This window comes from Spermophilus citellus (genome assembly GCF_964194105.1).
Source record: "Spermophilus citellus genome assembly, chromosome: X".
Lineage (NCBI taxonomy): Eukaryota > Metazoa > Chordata > Mammalia > Rodentia > Sciuridae > Spermophilus > Spermophilus citellus.
In genome coordinates this window covers 106,157,839-106,178,217 of record NC_138190.1, presented here as the reverse complement: position 1 = coordinate 106,178,217, position 20,379 = coordinate 106,157,839, and positions in this window count along the sequence as shown.

Sequence of the window (20,379 nt, the reverse complement as noted above, 5' to 3'; positions counted from 1 at the left end):
AATTAGAATGGTGGTTGCCAGAGGCTAGGGCGTGGGGGCATGAAAATTGTTGTTTGATGAGTGTAGAGTTTCAGTCATGCAGGATGGGGGCAGTTCTGGGGATTTGTTGCACAATATGCATGCACTTGACAATATTGTACTGTGTACTTGGAAATTGTTCAAAGGGTAATTTTATGTTATGTGTTTTTTTGCCTCAATAAAAAAGTTAATTGCTTTTTAAAAAGTTAATGAGTCAGGCTGGATATGGTGGTGCACACCTGTATCCCAGCTACTCAGGTGACCAAGGCAGGAGCATCCCAAGATGGAGGCCAGCCTGGGCAACTTGGTGAGGGTATCTCAAAATAGTTCAATAGTAGAACATTTGCCTAGCACATGCAATACCCTGGGCTCAATTCCTAGTACTACAAAAAAAAATGTTAATGGGTGAGAAGTCTGTTGATCTCACCATAACAGAGCAGATAAATAAATTATGTAGTTGCTAAAAACAATCACATATATGCATATGCATACATTGGATGTGTGTATATATTAGAGTATATATGGTATTGTTAAATAAAAACAGCAAAGAACTATGCATGCATTGCCAGACACAATGGCACACTTATAATCCCAGCAGCTTGGGAGGCTGAGGCAGGAGGATGGAGAGTCCAAAGCCAGCCTTAGAAACTTAGCAAGGTGCTAAACAACTCAGTGAGACCCTGTCTCTAAATAAAATACAAAATAGGGCTGAGGATGTGGCTCAGTGGTCAAGTATCCCTGAGTTCAATCCCCAGTACCAAAAGCGGGTAGGGGCTGGGGATGTGGCTCAGTGGTTGAGTATCCCTAAATTTAATCTCCGGTACCAAAAAAAAAAAAGAAGAAGAAGAACAACAACAACAACAATAACAACAACTATGCATGATTTGTTAGTACTCGTGTAAAAAAGGAAGAGGTATATGTCTGTGTACGCATACATTGACACTCTTCTGTAAAGCTACCCAAGAAACTGATTACGCTGATAGTCTGGAGGTGAAGCATAGGTTGGAAAATCAAACCCAAAAGAGTTAACATTGTATATGCTGTTTTGTACTGTTTTAATTTTTTGTAATGGTCATGAATTGCCTTTTCAAAAGCCATTTAAAAGAGCAAGGAGCAAAGAGATAGAAAGCAGAATGGAGGTTACCAGGGGTTAATGGGAAGGGGAACTAAGGAATTATTGTTTAAAGCATAGAGTTTCTGTCTGGGATGATGCAAAATTCTGGAAATAGTATGTTACACAGCATTGTGAGTGGATTTAATGCCACTAAATTGCACACTGAAAAATGATTAGAATGGTAAATTGTGTGTTATGTATATTTTATCACAATAAAATAAATAAAAAATAAAAAGAAAGAGGAAGCTCACAGAACAAGTACAGACTATTCTATCTGCATAAAAAAACAAATATCTGTACATTTCAGGAGATGGGAGCACCTTGCAAACAGTGTGATCCTGGAACTGAGGTGGGTGTTTGATTTTACTCATTTCATAATTAGATATTGTGCAGTGAGATTGTCTTTAGTCATTTTCAAACAAAATTTTAAGGTATGTCTCCAAAAACCAAATTGAACCCCCAATTGAGTCAGAAGTTCCTTGAGAATCCTTCAATCTCACCTGCTATGCTCTCCACAGAGAGCTAGATAATTTTCTAAAATGTGAAGAAGTGACCACTTTCATCAGTGACATTCCCAGTAAAAGGTAACTAGCTCTTGACAGAACTGACAATAAAGGATATTTGTTTTTAATGGAATTTCTCATCCTTTAGAAACTATCCTATCCTTCACGTTTTAGCAATCTCCCTTCCACCTGAGCTTCCAGGGCTTTTAAAATAGCCCCTGGCTCACCAGAGCTTTGTTAACAGCTCCCCAACTCCATCTTCCCTCCCCAGCAGCAGCCCATGTTCTGGACTTTTCCTTTTCCTCCTCAAAACTTAACCACTTCTGGGTTCTGTTCACAAAGAATCTTGCTAATGATTAAGAATTCAACCAACTAATTTGAGCTAAATGTTAATAGCTTCACTTGTCTCTCTATTAGTAGATAATATTTTAATTTTAACAGAGGCCTTCAATGTATTAATTCAAAGGAATGACTAATAGTGTGTGTGGGTGGGAATGGGGGGTGGGGAGATTTTTGCTAATCACAGCACATAAGCAGCTGCTTTGAAAATATCCTCACTTTCAGTGGTTTTATGTAAATTACTCACTGTAAATTTATTAAAGTAAATGTTTTGTATCTGGCAGGAGATGCAAAATTGGCTGGGAGTATGTGATGAAATTATTTGTTTATAATTATTTAATGGTTACCTTTGTATATAACATATGTTGATCCTATTAACAAAATAAATCTGGCCCATGAAAAAAAAGGACATTTGACAGATTCAGCTTGAGGTGTTTAATTGAATTAATCTGAGGCAGACTTACCACACCACAGGCCCACAGTATGAAAGGGATAGCTTATGGGCTACTTTTTTCCAGCTAAGAATGTGGAGCAGGGAGGAATGGCTCCAGATACTTTCTACTGAGAGAAGCACAGAGCCCAGTCTGTTCTAGGAGGAAAATTCACAGAAGGGTGATTCTGTTGTGCAATAGAATCCATGCTTCTGCAGAAGGGGACCTTCATACTGCTCTCAAAAGAAGCAGCTAGTTGTCTGAAATCCAGAGGTTGACCAAAGAAAGGCTTTTCTAACCAGGGGACTCTTAATAAATGGTAAGAAGAAAAGCACTTTTGGCATGGACTCATCAATAGGACATTGTTCTAAAACTCTGGTTGTGAATAGCCTATGCAGGCAGCTTAAGAGAGAGTGGTTTAAAATAAATATGTTCCCAGTATGGAGAAATGACATGCCCCTGGTACTCTTTATTCTCCTTTGATTTATATTCTGCTATTGCTATTATCAATTTTGTAACTTACCCAAATTGTGCTTGCTACAATATATATGTTGTATGTTTGATAACTACGTTGCATTGGTAAATATTTTTCTGGAGTTTTAATGTGACTTTAGAACTAAGGCCATGCTTTCTAACCAGAGTCACACCTGCCTTCCATGAAACCACGTCTTCCTGGTTTTCCTCCCATCTCACTGCTTGTTCCTCAGGTTCTGTGGCTTCCTCCTCCTGCTTTTCTACCTCTGAAGGTTGCCATGCCCCAGGGCTCAGACCTTGGCGCCCTTCTCCATCGACACTCACTCCCTAGTTGACCTCCTCTAATCTCAAAATTTTAAGTACAATACATATGCTGATGGATCTCCATTTTATCTTTCCATCTCTGATCTCGCCCCTAGATCCAGACTTGCATATCCACCTAAATATTTTACATCTCCACCTGGCTGTCTCATAGCCATCACTAACTTAATGTGGACACAAGAGAGCTCTTAGTTTCTACTCCTCCTCATCTCAGTTAATGGCACCATCCAACTACTTAAGCCAGACACTGGGATGTCAACCTTACACCTCCCTTGCTGCAATGCCCAACATTCATTCAATCTATGACCAAGCCGTATTTTGGCGTCCCCACTTCTAATTACAATCAGTAATGCAGCCAGTGTTATCTTTTCAAAATGATCATTTGACACCTGTTCCCAGCTTCAAACTCTTCAATGTTCTTTGTCATTAGAATAAAATTCAAAATACTTAAGATGGTCTACAGGACCTGGCATTAGCTAGCCCTGCCTATCTTTTCAACCTCATTCTGTTCTACTCTTACCCTTGCTCACTGCAATCCAAATACACTGGCCTTCTGATACCTCTGAAACTACACAATGCCCTTAGCCATCCCATAATATTTGCATGCTCTTTTCCTTCTGCTCAAATGCTCTTCCTTCTACTATTCACATGACTGCCTAGTGCCTTCTCTCAGATTATACGTCACTTCATTGAGAAGCCTCCTCTTACCATCATATCTAATGTACCCTGTCTATATTCTCTAGTATAATATCCCATTCTGTTTCTCCAGGGAATTTATCACTAGCTAAAATTAATGTAAACATACATAAACATGTTTACTATATGCCCCCATACATGCATGAATGCACACACATGAATACACATTGCATGAGAGCAAGACACTTGTCTGTATCTATCACAGGTACATCTCCAACACCTAGAACAGTACCTAGATCACAGTAGATACTAACATTTTCTGAATGAATAGCAATAAACAGGAAAGAGTTTGGTGCAAAGATGATCTGAGTAAGTCTGACATGAACTTACCCCCACCTTCAATCTGCAATGAGAACATTGCATGGAAAGGAGATCTTAGAAGATCAGTGCATTCACAGCAGTTTCATGGTGGAAGGACAGATGCATAACTTAGTACCTCAATTGCCTATATGCCAGCAATTCTTAAACTGGCTAAAGAAGCACTAGCATCCCTCAAGATATTAACTAATATTCTGAGAAAAAAAATTTGATCAAACATGCTTAGGAAATGCTGCAGACTGAAGCTCTCTCCTTCTCTCTCTCTCTCTCTCTCTCTCTCTCTCTCTCTCTCAGAGACTCACAGTACACATTAGCATATAAAGGCTCTAAGAAGTCCTTCCAGAAATGAAACCTATTTTAACTGCATTTAGCATTTCTCAAACACAGTTGGCCATGGAATATTTATATTCTATTCACTTATTAATGTCTCACAGGGTTCAAGCATCTCTCAAAATTGTTTTGGAAACACTGCCATAGATATCACACATGTGTGTACATGTGTGATAGAGATAGAGGTGTGTGTACATATGTGTATGTCTGTATCACAGATATTAATTAGAGTTAACTTTAGGTCCATGACAATAAATTCCAATTCAAAGACATTTATGTGAGGAAATACAGTATGATGCAAGTTTAAAATAAAGCAACGAATGGATATATTGCATACTGTTGATATTGATCTGTTAGGAGGGTACTGGCCTACAGTGGAGGGAGAGTACTAAATTAGTTCAAATATTCTAGCCTGAATGAATTACCTTGAGGCTACTAAGAACCTGCAAACAAGATCAATGAACCACTGTCAATGCTCCTTGAGAAAGCAAACAAATGAGAGAAATATCAATAAAAGATTCAAAAACTACAGACGGGCAGGTTTCAAAAGGAGGAAGGTGGATTCTGCAAAGTAAGGATCAATAGACTTGTTTTGAGACAAGATTCACACCACTAGTCCTCTTATTCATTTGAGTATTTCTTTCTGTTCCTTGTACTAGTCATACTTGCCCATGCTTATGGGCTTTGCATTTTATGTTCCCTCTACTGGAGCAGAGACTGCTGAACTTTTTCTGTAAGAAACCAGTGATAAATATTTCAGACTTTTTGGGCCATATGATCTCTGTCCCAATTATTCAGCTCTGTCGTTGAGTATAGAAACAGTCATAGACAATACATAAACAATAAAACTTTATTTTCAAAATTAGGTTGTGAGCCAGATTTAGCTCAAGGGCTAAAGTTGTTGAATTTGGAGTAAGCACTGCCAGGATTCTTTTTTGTTCAGAATTCAACTCAAACAGCATTGTTTTGGATTACCCAATCTAAAGTAACTACACATTTGCTTTACTTGCTTTGAAATATTCCCATTTTAATGATCTCCACTGCACCTATCACCAACTGGTATTTTCTTACTCATTGGCTTATCCCCACTTCTACACACGCGCGCGCACACGCATGCACACACACACAAAACACAATAACATTTACTAAGATCTTTTTGTGTACTTAGCATTGTTCTAAGCACTTTATATAAATTAACTCTTTAAATGTCACTAATAACCTCATGACAATAATCCATAATCTCTTAATTTTATAGATGAGGAAATGAAGGCTGAGAGATTAATTAATTTATCAATGGTCACATAGCTTAGCCAGTGATTTTCCAGAATTTAGTTCAAGGCTCATAAGCATTATGAAATGTTATATCTCAATGACAAGCTCCATAACAGCAAAAATCCTGTCAGTGTTGCTTACTGAGGACACTAGAACAGAGCCTAGAACAATGTTTGGCTCAAAATAAGTGATCAATACACATTTGTCAATTTAATAAAAATTCTAAAACACTGATTAGTAACACAGTATTCACTAAGAGTAAGTCAGATCAACCTTATTTCCTTCTTTGATTAGGCTAAGAGAACAAAGAATGGTGAAGCTAATATTTAGAACAAAGAAAGGGGAATAAAGTTTTGCATTTCTTTGGATTTTAGCAAAGCATCACACAAAATCTTTTCAGAAACCCTTATTTTACTGGAACTTCCCATACCATTTAATGGTAGTTTACTTTTTAAAAAATATATATTAGTTGTTGATAGACCTTTATTTATTTATTTTTACTTATTTTTATGTGGTGCTGAGAATCGAACCCAGTGCCTCACACATGCCAGGCAAGTGCACTACCACTGAGCCCCAGCCCCAGCTAGTTTACTTTTTTTGTTGTTGTTTCCATGACATTTTTTGGTTTCCTAGTTCCCTGCACACCTTACTATTCTTACTTTGTCCCTTATGTGATCCTCCTCTTTTCCCTTCTCTGACAGCCCCTAAAATGTGGGTATTGAGAAGAATTCTGTCCTCAGCCCTTGGCTCTTCCCACTTTTCAAATTATCTTAGGTGGTTCCATCTTCTGTCATTGTTTCCACTTTTACCTTCATCCTGATGACACCACAATCTCCATCTCCAGGCCAAAAGTGTATTGCAGGCCTAAAATATTGCACAGGCACCTCAAATTTAACATGTCCAAAACCAAACTCAATATCTTTTCACCAAATTTATTCCTTTTCCTATGTCCCCTGCCTCAATTAACAGCATCATCCTCTCATCCCGTGCTAGAAATTTGAAAGTCATTTTTGCCTTCTTACTACTCTCATTCCACCCATTAGTAAACATTGACCCAATCTTTTTTTCTTTTAGAGAGAGAGAGAGAGAGAGAGAGAGAGAGAGAGAGAGAGAGAGAGAGATTTATTTTTATTTTATTTTATTTTTTTTTTTTTTTAGTTCTCGGCGGACACAACATCTTTGTTTGTATGTGGTGCTGAGGATTGAACCCGGGCCGCACGCATGCCAGGTGAGTGCGCTACCCCTTGAGCCACATCCCCAGCCCCAATTGACCCAATCTTAGTGATTCTACTTCTCAAATATTTCTCAACTCATCATACACCTATTAGTTATAACCAACTGTTAGCCACTCTCTCTGCCTCCAGTTCTTCCCCTATTTAGTTCCCTACACAGTCACCAGAATTAGTCTTTTAAAGTGAAAATCTGATCATGTAACACCCCATTGCCTACCACAATGGAGTTTAAGTTACGTCAAAGACCATACCAATCTCCTGAAACTTGCCAACTGCTGTCTCACAGCTAATGTTTCAACAATTCCAAACTGCTTGCAACATTACAATTCTCCATTTTATGTATTCCTTCATACTGTGGCCTCTGTTTTTGTGCCCACTCCCCCACTATTCTTTTTAAATATTTATTTTTTTAGTTTTAGGTGGAAATAACATCTTTATTTTATTTTTATGTGGTGCTGAGAATCGAACCCAGTGCCTCATGCATGCTAGGTGAGCACGCTACCACTTGAGCCACATCCCCAGCTCCCCCACTCCCCCACTACTGATTCCCCTTTTGCCTGGCTGACTTTTTGTCATCCTCTCAGACTCAGCCTAGACATCATCTCCTCAAACAAGGCTTCCTTTAATAGGTTCCATACTGGGCTGGGTTAGATGGCTTTCTTCTATACTTTCAAGGCATCCTGAACTGGCCTTTATCACAGCTCTCATTTGACTGTATTTGTCCTGTCTGCTCACATCCCTCATTAGATTATGAGCTACTCAAAGGCAGGGACTATGGCTTATCCAAAGTTGTACCCATGGCACCATTTACAGTGCCTGGCACATACTAAGAATTAAATGACTGCTTGATAAATCACCTATTTTATGGCCACAACACACTATTGTCTCATTAAGTTGACTTATGACATCCTTAATTATTTTTACACAATTATTACATAGTGTAGTAAGTGTGATTATAAAGGAGGAAAAATAAAAGAGCTGGGCATGGTGGCACACACTGGTAATCTCAGTGGCCTGAGAGGATGAGGCAGGAGGATCACAAGTTCCTCAAAAACTGAGTGAGGCACTGATCAGCTTAGTGAGAGTCTATGTCAAAATAAAAAATAAAAATGGCTTGGGATGTAGCTCAGTAGTTAAAGCACCCCTGCGTTCAAATTGCAGTACCAAAAATGAATAAATAAATAACTGAACAAACAAATAAATAAATAATCAAACAGAAGAAGGACACATAACTTGGGGTAAGGTGAGGGAGATAGAGGAAAAAAGATATAGAAGTGTAGTGATTCAAATTTGGACTGCAGAAATAGAAATAGTGTATGAGGAACCAGCAAAGAGATACTGTGGATCTATTCTGCATGGTCAAACTACACATAAACAACTTTTCGACTGGCAAGGTAAGTTGGATTATCCAATAAATACTAGAGGTTTTGAAAAAATAAATCCAAGTTTGAGAAATGGTTGAAGGGTTAGAGAAAGTTTAATCAGGATAAGGGAAGACTGAGGGATTTGATGGTTCTCTTCAAGTTTTGAATAGCTATATTACTGTTTGAATTGTGTGCCCCCAAAAGATTGTTGAAGTCCTAACCCCCAGAACCTCAGAATGTGACCTCATTTGAGAAAGATCTCTTTGAAGATGTGATTGATTAAGATGAAGTCACATTGTAATAAAGTGAGCCCTTACTCTGATAAAACTGGTATTTTTATGAGAACAGGGAAATTTGAGCACAAACATAGAAGGAAGACAGTCATGTGAAGATAGTCAAAGATTGGATTACACTGCCACAAGCCAAGGAACAAGGAGCCCCCACCAAAAAAATCTGGAAGAGAAAAGGAAAGATTCTCCCCTAGAACCTTCAGGAGGAACATAGTCTTGTCAAAACCTTAATTGCAGATTTGCAAACTCCAGAACTGTGAGACAATACATTTCTGTTGTTTTCAACCACACAGTTTGTGATACTTTGTTATGGCAGCCACAGGAAACCAATACAGCCTGTCATGGAGCAGGGAGAGCAGATTGGTTTTGTGTAAGACCCAATAGATGGGAGACATAGGGAGACAGAAATACTTTAAATCAAATGGGAACTTCATAGTCAGGCTATCCAAAGATTAAAATGAGCTGCCATGGAAGTCAGCAAGCTCCCCATCACTGAAGGTCAATGTATAGGATAGAGGTTTGTTTGGCAGAGAATGTAATGATAATACTAGTATTAACAGTACAACTAAAAACCTCATCCTAATCTGAACAAACCAACTTCTAAAAGATGCTTATGACACAATTGGGTATTTTGAAAGCTGATTGGATTTTGATTATATTAATGATTTCATGCTAATTTTTAGGTGAAAAGAATAGTCTATTGATTATAATGAGCGAGGGACAGAAAAAGGCAGAGGAAGAGACAACTTATCTTTTAGAATTACCACTTCAGTATTCCTGGAGAAAATCATATGGATGCCTAGGATTTGTTTTAAAATAATTTAGAGGAAGAAGAGATGAGTTGGTTTGCAGATAAAAGAAGATTGTCCACATGTTGGTTATTGTTGAAACAGGAATGATGGATATGTGGAAATACATTTATAACATCCTTTCTGTGTATGTTTGAGATTTGGGGGGGGGGTGGATACTAAGGATTGAACTCAGGGGCACTCGACCACTGAGCCACATCCCAGCCCTATTTTGTATTTTATTTAGATACAGGGTCTCACTGAGCTGCTTAAAGCAGCACCTTACTAAGTTACTGAGGCTGGCTTTGAACTCTTGATCCTCCTGCCTTAGCCTCCTGAGGAGTATGCCACTGCCCCCTGATGTTTGAGATTTTTTAAAGCATTATCTCATCTAATTTAATTATAGCATGTAAGAAGACCTAAATAAAAAATAGATACATGGAAGGCAGTATTGTAAAGACACTTCCTATAAATTAGTCTACATAATCAATTTTGAAAAAAAATGTATATGCTGTTTACTGGTATCCAGAGTATTTAAGCCCTGGAAGGATCAGTAGACCAGATTAAGGGTTCTAAAAATTGATTGTTCATCTGAATTTACTGAGGAGAACTTTAGAAATACTGACCTAAGATTTACTGTATTGTATCTCTGGGGCAAGGTCTTAGAATCTGCATATTTACAGGATCCCTGAGATGAGATATCCAGGTTGAGAATCACTGGAAAATGAGATATATAAAGGTCTTTCTCAACCCTTAGAGTCTCTAATTCCTGATTTATTTGCAGGAAAGAATGAAAACTCAGTTATGTGCAGCTCTATAGAAAATTGCTTACCTGTTCACTGAAGACAGTCTTTTAGGTGAGACTTCAACTTTCATTCTAAGGAAATACAAAATTTTTAGGAAATACAAACTTTAAGTAATGAAAATGCAGTCCAGATGTACAGAATTAGATGATTAAAAATATCTAAAAACTATATGACAATTAATACATCAACTTTATATTTTATTTCAAATAATTTTCAATGTACAACATATAATACAATAAGATAAAAACTTGTGACTAGAAAGCAATTCGATGGATTTCCATGGGTACCTTATATAAACCAAACTCATTATTCTAGAATTTAATTTTTCAATATGAATTGAGTCCCTTTCCTCAAGGAACCCAAAATCTAGTAGGGGCTAAATACACAAATTCAAAAATTTGATAAAGTCCTGAGATATGATAAATACAAACTGCTACAGAACATGTACAATAAGGTCATAATCAGCAGTGGAAGTGGCAAGAGGATAGTCAGGGAAAGAGGAGTCTTGAAAGCAGTCTAGAAGTTATCTGGGGGCAAGAAGGCATTTCAGAAAGATAGCACAAAATTGCAAAAAGGCCAGAGGAAATGTAGCAGCTTCCATGATGTGATAATATTCTAGACATATAGGCTGAGTGTGGAGTGAAATGAAGAGAAGTTGATCAAGTAGTCAGAGGCTAGATCACAAACACGCTTCATGACATTCCAAGGGATATAGACATTATTCAGAATTCTGTTTGGGTAAAGGGGATGGTGGTAGGGAATGCAGAAGAAGAAGGAAACTTTGAAGGGAAATGGGAATGGGGAAATGGGAGAAGGATAATGAGATTAGTTTTGGACTTGCAGAATTGAAAGAGTCTATGAAACAATCCAGTGAAATTGTTGAGTAGATAAATGGATATGTGTGTGGATTGCTCAGGAGAGAGATGAGCACTGAATACCCAGATGTAGATATCATGAGCATGTGAATTGGAATTGAGAGAGCAGATAAGGGCTCCAAGGAAAGTTGAGGGTAGGGCTAAAGACAGAGGCCTGGGGAACATTAACATTTAAGGAATGGTGGATGAAGAGGGGCCCCAGAAGGAGGTAGACAATGAGCAGCCAGAAAGGTAGGAAAAGCAGGATGGTAGAGTATCATGGAGTGAAGCATATTAGTTTCTTATTGCTGCTGTATCCAATCACCACAAATTTAGAAGCTTAAAACAACACAAATTTATTAGCTCACACTCCTGAAGATAGGGAATCTAAAACTAGTCTCACTGAGTGAAAGTCAAGGTTTCAACAGGACTGACCCTTTCTGCCATCTAGGGAATAATTTGTTTTCTTGCCTTTGCCAGCTTCTAGCTCCTTGGACCCTTCCTCCTTCATCAAAACCAGCAGCATATTATACTTATATCTCCTTCACTCTCTCTGCTTCTGCCATCACATCCCCTTCTCTGACTGTTCTTCTGCCTCCCTCTTATAAAGATCCTTGTGATTACATTAAGTCCACCCAAATAATCCAGGATGATTTCCCCATCTCAAGATCCTTAACTCAATCAGATCTACAAAGTCTGTTCTTCCACATAAAGCAATATATTCACAAATTTCAGGAATTCAAATATGGACATCTTGTTGGGGGGGGAATTATTATGTCTGCCTCAATAAGTAGAATGTTTCAAGAAGGAGAATCAGGTATGGTGTGGTGGCATCTACCTGTAATCCCAACTACTTGGGAGGCTGAGACAGGAGGAGGATCAACAAGTTTGAGGACAACCTGGATAATCTAGCATTTTGGAAAAGGAAAAGAAAGGTGGATATGATTTCATAAAAATTGAAGGGAGATCATCAGAATAGAGGAAACAGACCAGGGGGAAGGAGGAGGTAAGGGAAAAGGGAAATACTAGGCAATGATATTGGCTAACTTATATTGTTATATTGTGTGCATATATTATTATGGAACAACAAATCCATATTATTGGGGTTAATTATGTACAATTGTATGTACAATTATGTACAACTATAATGCACCAATAAAAATGTGGAAAAAATTAAAAGTACTGAGAGTGTATCTCCATGGTAGAGTGATGTTGGGTTTAATCCCCAAACAATAATAATAATAATAATAATAATAATAATAATAATAATAATAATGGGAAGAGTGTCCATAGAGTCAAACACAGAGGAAAAGTTGAGGAAGATCAAGACCAAAGAGTGGCATTTGGATCTAGAAATTACAAAAAGAAATTCCCTATTACTTTTCCTACTGCCCATCAGCCTCCCTACTGACTTCACTCCTAACTTGACTGTACATTCCATCATTGCAACTATACTCAGCTCTCTTGCCCATCTCTCCTTCACTTGTACGCTACTGACAAAACTTCAATCCTAGATAAACTCTGCCATCTACCTTCTTGGAACCTGTACCCAAGCTGCTGATTAGAGATGTTAGTTCTATCCACTGAGAGGTTCTGCATGCAACAAGAACAGCAGGCAAGCTGGGTGCTGTGGTGCACACCTGTAATCCCAGTGGCTCAGGAGGGTGAGGCAAAAGGATCGTGAGTTCAAAACCAGCCTCAGCAAATTAGTAAGACCCTAAGCAACTTAGCAAGACCCTGTCTCTAAATAAAAAGTAAAGAAGGCTGGGGAAGTGGCTTAGTAGTTAAGCACCCTTGGATCCAACGCCTGATTAAAAAATAATAATAATAAGCAGGTATCCAGACCTTGGTTGCTAAGTGCTATTCTCAACTGAAAGAAATAGTACTTATTAAAGAAATGGATGGTTTCATGGCTGGGGTAAGAGAAATACAATATAAGCCTAGAATATTGTTTTTATGTAAGAAAGTAATACTGCATTCAGAAATAATGAGGGAATGTCAAGTGGACAAATAGACACAACGCCAGCATGAAGAGACTTCCACTGACCAAATCTGGAAATCTGAAGCATTAAAATAATCATGATAAAAGATGCTAACTCGTTGAATAATATAAGAATCTATGAGTCCACACTGCTATAAACAAATGAGAAAGAAGGGAAAGTTCATCTTTACAGTAATAATCAACGTAGGAGAAATGATGGAATAAAAATAAAACACCATTTGGCCTCCATCAGAATAATAGCTGAATCAGGCAAGAATCATCAGTGAATACTTAAACTAGTACATTAAAGTCTGAGAAGTAATGAGAAAATACGTACGTGTGCGTGTGTGTGTGTGTGTGTGTGTGTGTGTGTGTAGGGAGAGGAAGGAAGAGACAAATGTGGTAAAAATGTAATAAATATTAGCATTTGGGGAATCTGGGAGAAGGGTAAATGGTATCTTTCTTCTACTCTTCTTGTAACTTTTCTGTGAATCTAAAATTATGCAAAAATAAAAGAGCAAACAAATGATTTGAAGTGAAAACAGCAACTTCTCAATCAGTTTTGGTTTACTTTTCAAATTCTTTCAACAAGTTTGACTGAAAAGAAGTCCAGTTGTGGTAGTTGTTGCAGAAGTTGCCTATTGTATAGGTGGGAGACATTTGGGCTTGTTTATAGTCTCAAGGGAACTATCAAGTAGAAAGAGGGCTAAAGATATAGGAGTCATTTTTGGCAGTAGGAACATTGATGGAACATTAGCCTTAGTAGAATGTATAGATTTCCCACTTAGGATAAGAAAAAAAAAACCAAGAAACTATGTGTATGTAGATAAATTTATATGTAATAAGCCTTCCTAAGACCTCAAATCTATTGTAATTTACTTTTCTCACTGTCCATCAGCCTCCCTCCTCACTTCATCTCTAACTTGAATGCATGTTTCATCTTTGCAAGTACACTCAGCTACCTTGCCCATCTCTCCTTCACTTTATTCTCCTGGCAAAACTCTAATCCTCTGCCATCTGCCTTCTTGGGGCATGCACCCAAGATACTGAATAGTTCAGGGGGATATTACACAATTTAGCTGATTACTTTCACTTTAAGTTCATACAATTATACCACAAGAAAGTAAATAGTCTCTCCATTATGCTATGAATCCCATTCCATTTATTCTCTTTGAGGAATATGCACCTTTAATTAGCTCCTTTCTCTTTTTGCAGTCCTCTGCCTCTCCCTCTCCCTCCCACTCCCCTACTCACCTTGGGCAGTTTCCTTCAGAGTTCAAGCATGTCCTAATACTGCTCATCTTAAAAAATAAACACTCTCCCTTGATCATATACAAACCTCCAACTTCCATCCCACTTATCCTATCCCCTTTATAGCCAACTTCTCATATACAGAGTTGTGTAAATATGCTGTCTGGAATTCCTGCCTTCCCATTCAGTTCCCAATCCATTATAATCAGCCCACCACCCCAACCATTTCATCCAAACAACTGTTGTTGTCAATGACCTACATTTTGCTAAATCTAATGAGCACTTATCTGTCCTCATTTTACTCATGCTCTCAATAGCATTCAGCATGCCTTCCATTTTGAAATACACTTCCTAGTTGTCTGTCTTGATGCTATAATCCCATGGTTTTCCTCCTAACTTCTTAGCTATTTCTCATTCACCTTTACTAAATGCTGCCATCCTTCCTTTACCTTTTAAAAAAAATGCATTGTTCGATGAACCACCCCATACTCTGTCTTCACTCTATGTTCTCTCAGTGGGTGAACTTATTTGCATGGATTTAAATGCCATTTCCACCATTCCAAAAAGAAACTTCATACTCATCAGTGGTCACTTTTCCCCAAATCCCCATCCCACCACCTGCTCCTGTAAATTATTAATCTTCTTTTTGTCTATATGAATTTACTTACTCTGAATATTTCATATATGTGAAATCGTACCACCTATGGCCCTTTGCGTTTGGGTTCATTCACTTAGCATTGTGTTTTCAAAATTCTACTGTCATGAATAACTAAAAATAACTAATAAAAAATTCACTCATTTAGTAGCATGTATCAGTATTTAATTTCTTTTTAACTGAATAATATTTTATTGTATGGGTATACCATAATTTGTTTATCCATAATCAATATATGGACATTTGGGTTGTTCCTACTTTGGGGCTATAATGAATTATGGCACTGTGAACATTGGAGTACAAGTTTTTGTATGAACATGTTTTCATTTCTCATGAATGTATCCTGATAGTAGAATTGTTAGGTCATATGGTCCTCCATGTTTGACTTCTCAAGGACCATTTAGAGTGTTTTCAAAGTGGTTGCATTAGTTTACATTCCCATCAGCAATGTATGAAAGTTACAATTTCTCTACATCTACACTAACATTTGTTATCTGACATTTTGGTTACAGTCATCCTGACTGTACCTCATTTTGGGTTTGATTTCAGTTTCCCTGAATGGTTAACAATGTTGAACATCTTTTTATGTGCTGTTATGGTTTGGATCTGAAACAATGCAAGAAGATTCAGAGGAGAAATGGTTGAGTTGTAAGAGTTTAATCTAATCAGTGAATTAATCCCCTGATAGGGATTAACTGAGTAGTAGGGGAAGTGGTAGGGTGTGGCTGGGGGAGGTGGGAATTGGGGTGTGGCTTTGGGGTATATATTTGTATGTGACGAGTGGAGACACTCTGCTTCTTGATCACCATGATGTCCGTTGATTCCCTCTGCTACACACTCCGCCATAATGTTCAGCCTCATCCTGAGCCCTGAGAAATGGAGCCAGCCTTCTATGGACTAAGACCTCTGACACCATGAGTCCTCCTCTATAATTGTGCTGATCAGGTCCTTTAGTTACAGCAGCGAAAAAGCTGGCTGAAACATGTATTCATTCATCATGGGTATCTCTTCTTTGAAGGAACACCCATTCAGATATTTTACCCAATATATATATATATATTTTGATTGATTGATTGATACTGGAGATTTAACTTAGAGGCACTCTATCACTTAAGTACATCTCCCAATCCTCTTTATTTTTTATTTTGCCCAGGCTAGCCTCAAACATGTGATCCTCCTGCCTCAGCCTCCTGAGTACCTGAGAGTATAGGTGTGTACCACTGTGCCTGGATGCTCACTTTCTAAATTGGTTTATCTTTTTATTATTGAATTATAGGAGTTATTTAAATATCATAGATATGGATATATACAGTTTCTTATCAGATATGATTTTTAATTTTGATAATATCTAAGTTATTTCTTTTTCCTTTGGTTGACTTGCTTTTGGTGTCATATCTAAAAATCCATTGCTAAAAATCCATATCTAAAAATGTATGCCTATTATTTTCTTCCAAGAGTCTCATAGTGCTGGCTCTTACATTTAGATCTTTGATCCATTTTCAATTAAGTATATGGTATGAAGTAGGGGGTCCAATTTCATTCTTTCACATATATATGTCCTTTCACCCATCATGGATACATCCAATTGTGCATATTTCTATCAAAAGCTATTCTTTTACCCATTGAATGGCCTTGTCAAAAATTAAGTGACTGTGGCTAGGGTTGTAGCTCAGTAGTAGAGCACTTGCTTAGCATGTGTGAGGTTTTTGGTTCAATCCTCAGCACCACATAAAAATAAATTTAAAAAACAAAGTTATTATGTCCATCTACAACTAAAAAACTTAGTTGACTATAAATGGAAAGGTTATTCTGGATTATTAATTATATCCCATTGATTTCCATGTCTATGATTATGCCAGTACCATGCTGTCTTGTATATTGTAACTTTGTAGTAAGTTTTGAAATCAGGAAGTTTGTGTCCTCCAACTTTGTTCTTCTCTTTCATGATTGTTTTGGCTATTCTAACTGCTGCACTTCCATATGAATTTTGAGATCATCTTGTCTACAAAAAAAGTCAGCTGGAATTTTTATAGGAATTGCATTGAATCTATAGATCAATATGGGAGGTATTACCCTCTTATTAAATCTTCTTATTAAATCATTAAATAATTAAATCGATGAATATTAAATCATTAAATCTTTCAATCTATGAATATGGAATATATTTCCATTTATTTAAGTCTTCTTTTGTTTCTGTCAACAAGGTTTTATAGTTTTCAGAGTATAAGTTTAGCACTTCTTTTGGTAAATTCATTCCTAAGTAGTTCATTCTTTTTGATGCTATTGTAAATGGAATTGCCTTCTGAATTTCCCTTTGGAATTTTTTTTATTAATTGTATTTAGAACACAATTGATTTGGGTATATTTATCTTGCATACTGCAATTTTTGTGGAACTATTAATCCCAATAGTTCTTTTGGGGGGATTCCTTAGGGTTTTATCTATAAATAATCATGTCACCTGAAAATAAAGATAATTTAAAATTTTATTTATTCTTTTCCAATCTGAATGCCTTTTATTTCATTATCTTACCTAATTGCTCTAGCTAGAACCTGTAGGACAATGTTGAATAGAAATGTCTTGTTCCTGACATCAAGGGAAAGTTTTTTATATTTCATCACTGATGATGTTAGCTATGGGGTTTTCATAGATACCCTTTATTAGGGTGAGGACATTCTCTTCTATTCCTAGTTTTCTGAGATTTTTCTTTTACTAAGGAAAGGGGTAGTGCATTTTTTCAAATGCTTTTTTCCGAGTCTATTAAGATTATTGTGTAGGTTTTATCCTTTATCTATTGATGCATTCAGCATGATATTGAGGAACATATTGTAAGAGCTACTGGAGGAGTTTTCCAACCACACAGTAAAAAAATAAATCTTTTACTTAACCAAAAGTATCATTCAGAAGAAATTCTTAAAAGCATTTTCTGAGTCTAGGAAGACATCTTTGGGACCAATCCAAGTGGGAAGCCACTAGAAGGAATAGCTGAGTTATACTTCAAAATTTCCTTCCAAAAGCACCCTGTAATGAAAACAAATTTTACTCCAATGACTTTAAATTTTCTTTTTCTATTTTAGGGAAGTTGCAAAAGGGAGATGATGAAAATTTGGTAAACTCTATTGCTGTATGCAGAGTAAGCTAAATTGGCCAGAAATACTGTCAGATGGTCTTCCTTCTCCCTAAATGTAAAAATAGCTATGGCTAGGTGGCAGTAGATGTGAGATCTAAGAGATCCTGCAAGTCAAGCCAGAAAGATTACTGGAGAAAGAGAGAGCTCCAATGTGATGTAGTCGAATTATTCCCTGAGAAAAAAGAAACTTGCAGAAGGTTTTAGAGTTAGTGGCCTGAGAGAAAGGGAAAGAGATAATAAAGTACTCTAATTAAGGGCATCAGCTTAATGACTCTCTTGGTTTGAATCCCAGCTCTGTCACTTACTAGTTGATGCCCTTGAGCAAATTATTTTACCTCTTTGATCCTCAGTTTCCTCACCTAGGTAATGGACACAGGAATAAATGTGTTCTAAATATAAAGTGCTGTATTTGTCAGGGTTCTCTAGAGGAACAGAACCAATAGGGTGTGTGTGTGTGTGTGTGTGTGTGTGTGTGTGTGTACACATATATGTGTTGTGATATATATATATATATATATATATATATATATATATATATATATATATAATTATAAAAGGGGGATTTATTAGATTGGCTTACAGGATCTGAAGCCAGAGAATACTACAATGGCCATCTGTAGATAAGAGCTGTAGGAACCAGTGAGCTACTCAGTCCAAGAAACTGGAGCCTCAGAAGAATCATCCTTGGGCAACTGCAGCAGCAATCCAAACACCCACTCAAGAAGAATTGAGCTTCATCTGCACTGGTTTCTTCCATCTTCCGCCATTTTTCCATCCAGACTTCAGCTTATTTGACTGTGCCACCCATATTCTGGGTATGTCTCTCCACTCAGTTTGTTATCACACATGCCAGTCATCTCTGGAAGCACCCTCATTGACATACCCAGAAGTCTCTGAATGTTAAAGCATCTCTTAATTCAATCAGGTTGATAATGCAGATTAACCATCACAAATCCACCCATGTTAACCTGACACCCAAATATCTTTTTAAATCATACTTAGTCTCCAAATAAACACAACAACAAGGTCATGATTTCACCTAACATGATATAACTATCCTTTGTAGAACCAAAAATGCACTAATTTCTTCCCCAGAATATGCAGCAAAGTTTTGGGTGGTGTTTACTCTTCTGACATCCCACAACTTAAATACTATAAAGTAGATTTAACATGACTTTTATCATTGACATTAAGTCAATTAATATTATTACAAGATAAAGGAATAAGAGAGGAGAGGAAACAGACATGGCTGCTTATAATACATATGCATATATGCACAAACATATTCTTAACAAAATAGGAAAGAAAGAACTCATGACAATTATAATCCTCATTTCCATAACTGGTCATGTGGCTATAGTTGTTATTTATAACTACCTTCTTCAACTACCCATTCTGTATTCTTTCTGCCTTCAAGAAGCACTTCAGCAAGTCTTGGTTATCTACCTGGAGGGGTAACCCACACCTTCATTCCTGAAGGATCTGAGACATTTGGTTGCTATAGTTTCTCACTGACCTTAATGCTAGGAGGTAATGCTAAGAGACACCCTAAGGGAGTTCCAGCAATATACACATACTTTTCCTTAGTTCCATTGTGGAATCACAGTCCAATTTGCCCCTAGTAATCTGCATCACTCACCCCTGCCAACACCATAATTCCTTTTTTAGCCTGTTGACTTAAGAGGCATGAGAAGCCCTAAGTAGCCAGAGGGAAATCTTAACTTCAAATTCCTTGGAATCATTGTGCCTCCTGGTAGGGGCATTGTCCCATTTAGAAACAAGACTTCTAGGCCAGCATAGCATAAATCTGCAAAAACAAGAAGCAAAAATTTTGATAGTGGGACACTAGGAGTAATGGTGAGTGATACTGTTCCCCTTTCCACTCCTTAATTTCTGAACCCATGAATCCTGGCTACAGGAGAAACAGTATCATATAGCAGTATCATATAGGTTCAAGGCACATTCAGCCTTCTGGAGAACCTTGCCCCAGCCCTGCCAGAAATTGCCACCTAGCTGGCACTGTAACTGCATCTTCAAAAGGTCATTCCACTGTACTATCAACCCAGCTGCTTCAGAAACATGATAAGACCAGTGAATTCTGTGAGCATGAGCCCAATACCACACTTCTTTGGCTGTGAAGTAAGTTTCTTGGTCAGGAACAATGCTGCATGGCATACCATGACAACAAATAAGGCATTCTGTAAATCCATGGA